The following is a 12,007-nucleotide window of genomic DNA, read 5'->3' on the forward strand; positions in this document are numbered from 1 at the left end:
CAAGTGCAAAATCAGTGACAGAATTTTTTCTGACTGCTAATGTGAAAGGAAAATTGTGTAAATCTTTATTAGATACCCAATCTCAGTTATCAGTGGCAATTGAGAGAATACTTGGTAAAGTTAAATTTGCCCAGCTGGACGTACATGGGGATCATGTAGAGTCACTTGTTTTGAAGGGTAACAGGATTCTGCATGGAGGAAAGTGACTTTTGGCTATGAGGTCATTCTTAGTTTAGATTTACTGGTTGCACATCATGCTTAAGTTTACTTGGAATGGCATGCAGCAGAAATGGATGGAGCACCATTTCATCTTGGCTCTTCAGTCACAAAACAATTACTGTTGCAAGGAACGGCCAAGACGTTGGGTGGGCCACCTAACCTCTATATAATGCCCCTTAGAGTCAACTCGTGGGATATCATACCAAACAGTACTGGAAAGATGATATGGAGTGATGCGGAAGTTGATCTGCTGGTGAATTTTTTTGTGTGTTCTGGAACCTTTACCTAAAAATGAAGAACTAGACATGGTAAAGTATTTTGCACAGAATAGTTTATCCTACATATGGGAAACTGAAGGAAGTGAAGTAGTGCCTGACAGTATTTATAACTTTAGCTGTGAGGATGTACAGCTATCACATGGTACCCTGATAGCTAATTTAGAAGTACAAGACGGAGATGAATTTGACTGGGATTTCTCACTGAATTTCCCAACACTAGGACAGTCTGTAAACCTGATGACACCGAGAAATAAAGTAGCACACATAAAGTGATAGGACAAGGACAACATGCAAAGACTTTCAGAAGATACCATGGGGTTGTTTGATCCTCCTGGGCCATTGCCTGCTATGCAAGTAGCTAGACATCATATTCCCACTGGAAACATAGTGCCCGTTTGTAAGAAACTATATCATGTTCCTCAAACTCTAAAGCCTGTCATGGAAGACTGTGTAAGTCAGAAGCTTGAAGATTGGATTGCAGAAACAAGTAACAACCTTGGTTAGCCCCTGCCATAATAATAATAATAATAATAATAATAGCCAGATGGTAGCAAAGCATATCGGTTCTGTTGCAACTAACACTACTTATATCAGAGGCAGTGTCAGATGCTTACATGACACCAAACATATAACAAACATTAAATAATCTGGGCTAGTGTCAATATTTTACAACTATGGACCTACAAAGTGGATACCACCAATTAGAGGTAGTGCCAGAAGATCATCGAAAGACAGCATTCTCAAACCCTTCTGGTCATTGTCAATATTGTCGCACACCTTTAGGGCTGAAAAATGCACCAGATACTTTCCAGTGGTTAATAGATGGTGTACTGCAAGGATTAAAAGAGAAGCATGTATAGTCTATTTGGATGATATAACTGTGTTCTGCAAAGACTTCCAGGAACATATAGTGCATTTAAGTGAAGTTTTCAATTGTCTATGTGCAGCACAGTTAACTCTTAGCCTAGAAAAGTTCCATTTAATTTTACAACAAGTCCTTTACTTGGGCCATATTGTCGGCCAGAACAAGGTTCGCATTGATAAGTGGCTAGCTGATGCCATCAAAAATTTTCCAAAACCTGTTACAATACAGGAACCACAAAAATATTTAGGCCTCACAAATTTTTATTGAAAGTATATTCCAAAATTCACTAAATTTGCAAGACTCCGTCACACAGCTGTTAAGGATAGGAAAAAGTTTCACTGGTCACTAGACTGTGAAGCAGAAGTTCTGAAACTAAAAGATTCAGCAATGTCTAGTCCAGGTCTTGTTTTTCCACATTTCCATAAACTATTCATACTGCCCTGTGATTCCAGAAATTTTGTTTTAAGTCATGTTTTAAGTTGGGAAACAGATGGACTGAAGCACCCATAGTATATGCACTGAGACAGCTTAAAATGGCAGGAAGGAATTAGTAACTGAGAAAAAAATTCTGGCATCAATATTCAAAAAATAATATTTTCGATGTTATTTATATGGATGTCATTTTAAAGCAGTAGCTGATTATACAGCATTCAAATGGTTAATAGGACTTAAAAGATCCAACTAGCTGATCAACCAGATGGTCTTTGCATCTCACCGAGTTTGACTTCAATGTAATACATTGTCCAGAAGGTCACACGCAAATGCTGACGGTCTGAGTGGCGAAGCACACACTCGGGAATGCACTGGCATAGACAAGGATGACTGAAAGGTAGCACAAAGCAATGACCCAGATTGGTTGGCAGTTCTCCAGGCAGCCACAATTCAGCATGTAGAACAGAGTATTGTACAGGAAGATGAGATGCAGGCTGAGTGTCTTAGTGCCAGAGAGTTATGAAACCAAGTACAGAGGAAGGCCCAAAATTTGATTTTGACCAGACATGATAGTTGTAGGGCAATGGAATGCAAAGTTAGGCGAAGTTACAGAATGGGGGAGTGTGTGTGTGGGGGGGGGGGGGGGGGGGGAGATGGTTATGTGTCAAGAGGTACAGCAAAATGTTGAAGGTGAGGTGTCGATCTTTAGCGCCAATCTCCACCACCATCCTAACGCGTGGTTACGAATTGACACTGCTAACTTGGCTTAAACCCACAATTGCAGATACACCCAACTCCTATACAAAGTGCCCCATACAAGAACCAACATTTCTAGGAAGGTGGACAATAGGCTTGCATGTTTCCAATGTGGATGTCCTGGACATGTTGTATGTTACTGCAGACAACAAAAACAGGTCTTTGAAATCTATGTTGCCAGATGTCAACCACCAGAAAAGATATATTCAAGCCAATCACTCACTCAGACAACTGTAGTCTACCTGTGGGATGAAGCCCATTGCAGTACTCTGGATGAAGTTGCTTCCCAACCTGCCATAGCTGTTCCACATCATTTTACACAGGACTAGCCACTCACCCAGCTGCCAAACTCAGGAAAATTAAGTACGCCAACTATCAACAGATATGAAGCTGCCACACATGAAAATCCTCCCTAGACAACAGTTACAAATCTCTCAGTAAATCTCACTGCCATCACTGATGGCCAATCTGTCCAGGAGCTAATCAACTCAAGGGCTTTTTCCCCGTAATGTTGAATATTTATTGTCACCAGCTAGGAAAAACTATATTCCATGATACAAAAGCAACTGTGATGATGGTTGCAAGTGCTGACGAACCTGTATTGCAAGAATAACTGTCAGTAATACAGCCCTACAAATTTGTCATTTTAGTAGAATTTAGTCATGATGTTATTCGCAGAATAAGAAATCACACACATGGATGGCCTGAGGTCCAGATCAATTAAGCTATTCAAGCAGGCACACAAACATTGCCCTGACTAGTTGTTTGGCATTGAAGAGTGTTATTCCAATGCCATCAGCAAGACAAGTTTTGGTCATCAATCGAGATGCTCAGATAAACTGTCAACTTTTGTCAATTGCAAAAAGCTGCTCAGGGGCTTTCAATCCAGTCCACGAAGGGTAGCATAGTGTCATTCATCAAAAACTGTGCTCTGCTCCCACTACAGGTAACGTAACGAAGGAAACAATTATAAAACTGCCAATATGATCTGGTCAACTGAGGAACATCAATTAGCGATAGCCACTACAGGGTGTCTACGTGGACAAGAAAAAAAAATTCCCGGATTTTTCCCAGATTTCCCGGTTAAAAACACAATTTCTCCCAGATGAAATTACGTATAAAGCAGGTGAAAATACATCCGTGTTAAGTAACAGTATACTTTCCCTCGGAGCTGTAAAACCTATCACTCCTTTGAATCTTAAAGGTCTTATACCGGCGGAGGACGTCCCGGCACTTTAGGAAACGAAATCCAGGAAAAACAATGCGTTTGGAAAGTTGTTTGATGCGAGACAATATGCACAGAGTTTATTTTTGTATTGCTGAAGTATATACACAAATTCCACAAATTACAGCATGGTAGCTTCCGAAACTCTAAAATAGAGATTGCGTTGAGCGATGCACTTTTGTCAGCCAGTCACAGCTCATGTCACGTGACCTCGCTAGCGAATGACGGCAGTTATTCAGAGCACGAGGCCTACGAGAAAGACAGGCCGCAGAGCGTAAGTTACGAAGGTAGGCCGAGCTCGCTCAATTCAGCAAAGTGCGTTTCTACACCGGTTAACTCGTAAGCAGATGTGTATGTACGAACGAGAATTGAATCCTCTATTGGCATCCACTGTTATTAGTCCTACAATGATAGGAAGTCCGTAGGCCTACTAACAGGCTCTAATTTGGCAATTAAAATCGTGCCAAAATGATTATCAGTTGCTTAGAAAAGTCGAAGTGTTCTGGCATGAAGGGACTTGTGACATTGCTCAGCAACACATTATGCACATTTTTGTGAAGGTCAATGGAACTTTTTGCCATCGATTGCATAATTTTTTATCTATGAAAGAACAACATTAAATATGAAAACTAACTTGAAGCTCGGTCTTTTTTTAGCGTGTGTTACACGTTAAGTCATATCAAATACAAATGTGCCGGTAAAATTTTAAATAGTGGCATCAATGACTTATCTTCTGGGCCCGACATTTTTCAAATGGCTGATCCTCAAAGTGTTATGTTTTGAATGAGAGTTATAACGCCCTATGATTTAAGAAATGCACTGCACATTCTCACACGTAACATAAATCATCTTGTGTGGAAATTTACTTCGAAAGTAACGCATCTCAAGCCACTATTTGTAATAATTTCTGGTGATCTGTTAGAAATGTAAACAATTGTGACGTCACTTTCATCGAATGCATGTTAGTTGTTACGGACGTACTGCATAATCTTCGACCTAAATCCTTTGACACTATTTACCAATTTTCTATGCAATTAAACTTTTATTTTGGTGTTATTCTGTTATTTGTGTTTCATTGCTGCAATATTATTTAGCAGTAGTGGACTAAAGTTCTTTGTCAGCGTATCAGATCTTACACGTCACACCTACAAAACTTTAAATGCAATCTAAAACAACGAAAAATCCCGGAATTCTAAAAAATTCCCGGGTATTTCCAGGATTTGTCCCGGATGAAAAAATTCCCGGGTTTTTCCCGGAATTCCCGGATGTCCCGGGCCGTATACACCCTGCACTATGCGTCAATTTTCAGATGCTTTCAAAATTGAGAATGGAGAAGAAAAAAAAAAAAAAAACAGGTCAAGTAGCTCACGGTAACACACTATATCAGCACTGGGGGTCATCCACCAACTCTAAACTCTTACAAGGTGCTGCCAGCTGAACGACTGATAATCCAGGAATAAGTGGACAAGAGGTTGCAAGATGACATTATTGAACCTTCTGAGAGCCCTTAGTCCTCTTTTGTAGTCCTTGTGGAGATTTATCATGCACTGATGACACCCTAGACCCCTCGAAAGGAGGAAAGTTCACGGTCCAGTTGCGTTACTGTGACCAGCACCGATGTTCAATGTCAAAATGCAATAACCCCTCATGGATGGCAAGTGGCAGCACTAGCAATGGAGAGTACATAAAGCACATCAGGAGGACGTGGAAACAGTGTAGCAGTAGTTGTAATGTGGAAACGGGGCAATTTATCTGATGTCCAAAAGAGCATCATTATTGGCTTTTTGGCCAAGGGTGGAAGCATTTTTAGAACAGCTAAATTTGTGAACTGTCTGTATGCCACTGTGTTAAAGTGCCTGGTGAAATAGTGCTATTCAAAGCTGGTGCCAAGGCAACTATGATGCTCTTATGGGACATACACAACAGGGGTGAACAATGGCTGCGGAGATGTGTATGAAGGAATATTCATGCAACTGTTGAGCAACTGACCACCAGGGTGAACCAAGGGGCTACCAACAGGTCTCCTCAATGATCGTTTAGTCAACATTGCTGTGAATGGACCTCCACAGTAGGCACCAGGTTCATGCACCCATGCTGACTGATGTCCATTGAGGATGAAGGCTGGAATCTGCATGCCAATAATGCAACTGGACATCCACTAAGTGGCAATAGGTGGTTTTCCCAGAAGAATCATGTTTCATGCTGCATCAGCATGAAACATCTGAAAGTAACTACCCTGCAACAATCGTCAGAAGAGTCCAGCCAGAAGGGGAATCATGATGGTCTGGGGAATGTTTTCATGGCATTTTCTGCATTATCTCATCATTCAGGAAGGCACAATGAATCAACAGAAGCATAAGTTTATCCTTGGGGTCCATGTCCATTCCCACATCCAGTTTGTTTTCCCTCGGCATAATGGCATCTACAGGACAATGCAACGTGTCACATAGTGCACAAGTGTACATGTGTGGTTCAACGAGCACCAGGATGAGTTTACCTTATGCTTCTAACCACCAAACTCCCTAGCATTAAACCTAATCGAGAATATGTGGGCCCAACTTGATTGGGCTGTTTGTGCCATGGATCCTCAATCTAGAAACCTAGCGCACCTGGCCATGGCACCTGAGTCAGCATGGCTCTACATCCCTGTCAATACCTTCCAGAACCTTACTGCCTGTCTTCCTGCACATATCACAGCAGTCCATGCTGCAAAAGGTGGTTATTCAGGCTTTTGACAGATGGTCACATTAATGGGACTGGACAGCACATTTTTCAATTACAGACACGCAGACAGGCTACTGGCAATTTGAGGTTGACAAAGTTGACTAGGAAATGATTGCCTTCCTAACATCTGCTGGTCTTAGTGTTCCAAGTTATGCCATTTTGAGTATGTAATGCTCCAGCCACCTTTGAGTATATGGACGGTTAACCTGCACTGACACCTTAAATGAATGCTGTCTCTTTGCTATCCACATGTCCCCCGATGCCCATGTTGAAGTTTGTTCATAAAAAAATGGTTCAAATGGCTCTGAGCACTATGGGACTTAACAGCTATGGTCATCAGTCCCCTAGAACTTAGAACTACTTAAACCTAACTAACCTAAGGACAGCACACAACACCCAGCCATCACGAGGCAGAGAAAATCCCTGACCTCGCCGGGAATCGAACCCGGGAACCCGGGCGTGGGAAGCGAGAACGCTACCGCACGACCACGAGATGCGGGCGAAGTTTGTTCATACTGCAGGCCTCTGCCTGAACTGAATAATTGCCTCTTTGTAGCCCAATAAATTAAGTCTTGGATGGGATGGTGAGAGGGGGGATGGGGCAGGGGGGGAGGGGGCAGTTAGTTAACAGTGACTGGGTCCATCAACATGCAGAGAAAATAAGAGCAGTCAATGTAATACCAGTGATTCATGAAAGGACTTATGTACCAAGGTGCATCCCTATAAGAAAGGAATACAGTAGGGAGATGCCAAATTTTCCTGAAATTTGGTGCAAGGAAGATCCTTCCTTGTCCTTAAGTAGGTGCTAACACATTCTCCAGTTCTAGAGATAAAACTTCATTCTGACACTAACGGTTTTTGAATAGGGGCAGTTTCAGTACAAATTCAGGAAGGTTCTGGAAAAGTAATGATAGCTCATGTTTCCAGAGTACACAGCAAGTCCAAGAAACTATGGCACTAAGGTTTCTGTAACACATCATCACAGTGTATACAAAAACAGACACCAACACTAGGATGCCAACTACCTTTTGAGGAATTCTTTGGCGTAAAATGGCAGAGTGGACAAAATCTCCATCATCACTGCCTTAAATGATACTGCTGCTGAATGGAGGAAAGACACAGCACTGCTGAAAACCATGAAGGCCTCAGAGGAGGAGAAACTGAGGAAAGGAGAATTCTAATTAATAAACACAGTATTGTATAATAAGTAATATGATCTAATGGGGTGGAAATTAATCATATGCTTCTCGGTGTTCTGCCAAGTTGTTGTTTCCAACTCACCAGAACACCCAGAAACACACGATTAATCAACTGCACCGAGAAAACCTGAGAGATCATGGCAGAAATGATTGCTCATCATACCAGATCATCTACTGCCAGCTAGCTTGAAGTACTTCCTCGATACTCCAGCACATCCAGTCACCTGGGATTTGTGAATCTCTACACAGAATAAGACATAGGTATCACTGGCAAAGTCTCTACTGATGTGTTAAAGACTACATAAGCCACTGTGAGGCATGCCAGCAATGCCTCAATTACCTCCGGAGCACCTTATACCAATTCTGTCTGTAGCAGCGACAGTCCATCAAACTGGAATCTACTTCTTGGGGTGGTTCCCAAAGTCAAGAAATGAGAGCCAGTGGATAATAGTCTGCACAAACTACTACTCCCACTATGCTGTCACCAAAGCCATGCTCATTGCTGAAGCTCCATAAATTGCTATGTTCCTTGTAGAGGATGTCATTCTGATGCACAGAGCAACCCATGTGATGATCTCTGATCATAAGAAAATTTCCCAGGTGAGACTAGTATGAGAGAAAATTTCACATTGTGACATCAGCCACAAGATGACAACTGCCCATCACCCACAGAAGAATGCCTCACAGAAAGCTTACTTAAACATTGGCAGACATGCTGTCAATGTACATTCATGTCAAACGGATAGACTGGGATAAAATATTGCCCGTCATGACATTCACAAGTAACACAGCAAACCCATAAGGTATCACACTATTCTTTCTGCTCCACAGTAACGAGCCCAAAACGACACTGGACAAAATGCTCCCTATGTCAACCACATGATATTCAGAATGACTACACGAAACAATTCACCATCAGGACCCAAGAAACAAGACAGCTGGATGCCCGTAAGAACTGGCAGCACTACGACACTAAGCACCAGCTGGTAAGAGAGAGCCTGGTAGAGTATGTGGATATTTATGCCTGTGCAGAAAGCGGGACTATCAGAAAAGTTATTGACACACTACTTCGGGCTGTTGGATTGTATTGTCCTTCATCTCTTCTTGTACTTCACATACTATGTTTAGGATTATGAGGCTTCATCAAATAGACAAAGGTGCAGAGATGTCATCTATGCACTCCATATAAAGCCCTACTGCAGTTCTGAGGTGCAAATCGACAATGGGGGGCTTCTCATTCGAGGAAACTGAAGACCCATTCGATGATCGCAAAGCTTTTCAGAGGGGCTACCTTCAATGCTCATTGTCGTGAGAATGATGTAACAATATGACCCGAACGCAAGGATCCTCCAGGACTGCCGTAGAGGAAAACCTCCCTAAGATCTGCATCCAGGGTGCAGTCATCAGCTCCAATGAGAATCTCTAGAACAGAGGGTTGTGGGTTGTTCTTGAGATGGAACAGTGCCATAAGCTGTGCATGCCGTGAGGAGCAGTGGTTAGCCTTGCTGCCAGGCATGCTGTAACTTGCCAGTTCAAATCCCATCGCCAGAAAATATTTGTTATTTAGTGCTTATTATTTCTAGAATGTCCTCAAAACTTCTTATGCTTATAATATTCGCACATCCTGGAATACTGTATGCCTGTACAGATCATGGCACACACTGCCCAGGAGAGTTCAGTTCAGTTCTGGCTGCATGTTGGTGTCTGTAAGATGTGCCTTCAGTGTTACATGTCACACTTTGAAATATGCTCACTATTTTTTATTTACTTAAATTTGGCATATTTCGTGACACTACCTTTTCCGTGAAATGTTTACAAGGCGATATTTGTCTTGGCTTCAGTTGTCTAGTGGAAGTATGATTCCACAATGCAGTTTCGTCGGCTGCAGAAAAGACCTGGTTCAATGTGTTTGCCTCATTTTTGGTGCTTCAAATACCATTTCTTCGAATGTGGTTTCTTCTTAAAGTTTATATAGATAAAGTAGTAACATAATTCATTTTTTCCTGTTCACAAGCAAATTATTTATGACGGCGACCTGCACATTGTTCTACCGTCAACACACACACCAAGAGTTCACTGCCGACTGACTACAGTCAAAGATGACTCCAGCGTCAAAGACATTTTACACAACACACAAGCTTCCACTTGTAATCAGTCTCTTTGATATTCTTCGTCACATTTACTAATAGTAATCAATATGCTGTCACTCTCAAAAATATAAGTAAATTAGCATATAATAAGGATAATTACAATACAAAAATTCTGACAAAAAAATATAAGAAAACATTTACAATTTGGTATCGACAAATCCCGTAGAAAATAACACATCTCCCAGATCCATTACAACTTCACTGATGACTTTGCTTTCAGACAGGGGTTTGATTATTATTACAATGTGCCAAAATTATGAGAAAAGAAATGGTGAACACACAATATCTTTAGGAGCAGGTATGGATGAATGTGATAAGATGTGAATGTAGTAAAACAGTAAAATCTGGCCATATTTTGTTGGTCTGAAGGTGGATAATTTTGTTTCTGGAATTTGTAGAGTATTCTGGCTTGATTTTGCATTAAGAATAAATATAGGATCCCACTCACAGTTTATAGGGATGTGTGTCTCAGGTTGTGTACTCCTCTGCCAGGAACAGTGACATGGTTTTATTTTAGAAAAGTTCCTCAATTTGCAAAAACAAATTAAGTACGGGGTTTACTTGTATATTATCAACTGGGTTGCCAAGTTCTTTGAAGAGACATACATTCAGCAGGCAAAATGTAGGTTATTCAAACAGAGCCCTTAGGTTTTTTAGTAGTATGTGCTCAGTATATGTGTGGGTCTTGTACAGAGATGTGTTGTATTGCAAGTAGAGAGAATTGCAAATGAAATTAGTTATATTGACTAACGTGGTTATTACAGTGATATGGAAAGTAAAAAAATCAATTAAAGAATTTCAGTGTAATGTAATGTGAAGAGAAATATGAACAAAACACATCTTAAGTGGCAAAAATGTTTAAGATTAACAGTCATGCATACAACGAGAAATGGTACTTGCCTGGAACAGTTTTTTATTTAAGATTCAGTAAATATCATGAGAAATGTTCCAGAATGATAACAGCATGAATCAAACCAGTTTTTTAAGAAAATCAGAAGTGTGAGTTCAAACTGAATTCATTGTCAAAAATGGTTCAAATGGCTCTTAGCACTATGGGACTTAACATCTTAGGTCATCAGTCCCCTAGAACTTAGGTTTAAGTTGTTCTAACTAACCTAAGGACATCACACACATCCATGCCCAAGGCAGGATTCGAACCTGCGACCGTAGCAGTCCCGCGGTTCCGGACTGCAGTGCCTAGAACCGCAAGACCACCGCGGCCGGCAATTCATTGTCTAATAAACACTGACACTAATTTCAAGTACATCATCTTCATCATTAACTCTAACGGAAAACAAAGTATCTATTAAATTTCAATGTACCAATGCCAAGACTGAAAAGGATGTATCTACATCCACACTCCATAAGCCACTTATGGGGTGTGGTTGAGGGTACATGTGCACTAGTGTCACTTCCCTGTTCCAGTTGGGTACTGTCCGCAGGAAGAACAACTGCTACTAAGCCTCCATGTGGGCTCTGATCTCTCAAGATATATGCAGACGGAAGCAATGTACTGGCCGAGTCTTTTAAGAACGTATGCTCTCTAGACTTTAATGGTAGACTATACTGTGATGCAGAACACCTCTCATGCAGCATCTGCCACTGGAGTTAACTGATCATCTCCGTAATGCTTTCTAAATGAACATGGAATTACATGTGCTCCTCTACTTTTGATCTTCTTTATTTCCTCTATCAAACCTACCTATTACAGATCCCAGATTGATTAACAATACTCAAGTATTGGTGGACCGAGCATTTTATAACCTCCTTCCTTTGTTGATGGACTGCATCTCTTAAGGATTCTCCAAATGAATTTGTCTGCCATCCAACTTACATACAATTAATTTTATGTGGTTGCTCCACTTCAAATCACTCTGTACACATACTACTAAATATTTTATGGAAGTAAATGCTTCCAGTGATTGTTCCGCAATTTTTCAGTCATACAAAAAAGTCTCTTTACGTTTATGTACTTACAACACTTTTCATTTATTTATGTCGAGGGTCAACTGCCACTCCCTGCACCAAACATCAATCCTATTCAGGTCATCCTACATGCCTCCAAAACCGTCTGACTATTAATGCTGCCTACTACTGTTAGTTTTATATCAAATTTGAGTTATTCAAAGTAATCTCTCATGTGTTGCTTTCTCACAACC

General features: G+C 41.0%; 1 protein-coding gene across 1 annotated transcript in view; it reads right to left on the reverse strand.

Annotated features, from left to right (window-relative positions):
- LOC126184745 (unconventional myosin-Va) overlaps positions 1-12,007 on the reverse strand; it is a 373,204-nt gene that overhangs the window by 54,548 nt on the left and 306,649 nt on the right. The gene's annotated exons all lie outside the window — the stretch shown is intronic.

The sequence above is a fragment of the Schistocerca cancellata genome, chromosome 4 (genome assembly GCF_023864275.1).
Source record: "Schistocerca cancellata isolate TAMUIC-IGC-003103 chromosome 4, iqSchCanc2.1, whole genome shotgun sequence".
Lineage (NCBI taxonomy): Eukaryota > Metazoa > Arthropoda > Insecta > Orthoptera > Acrididae > Schistocerca > Schistocerca cancellata.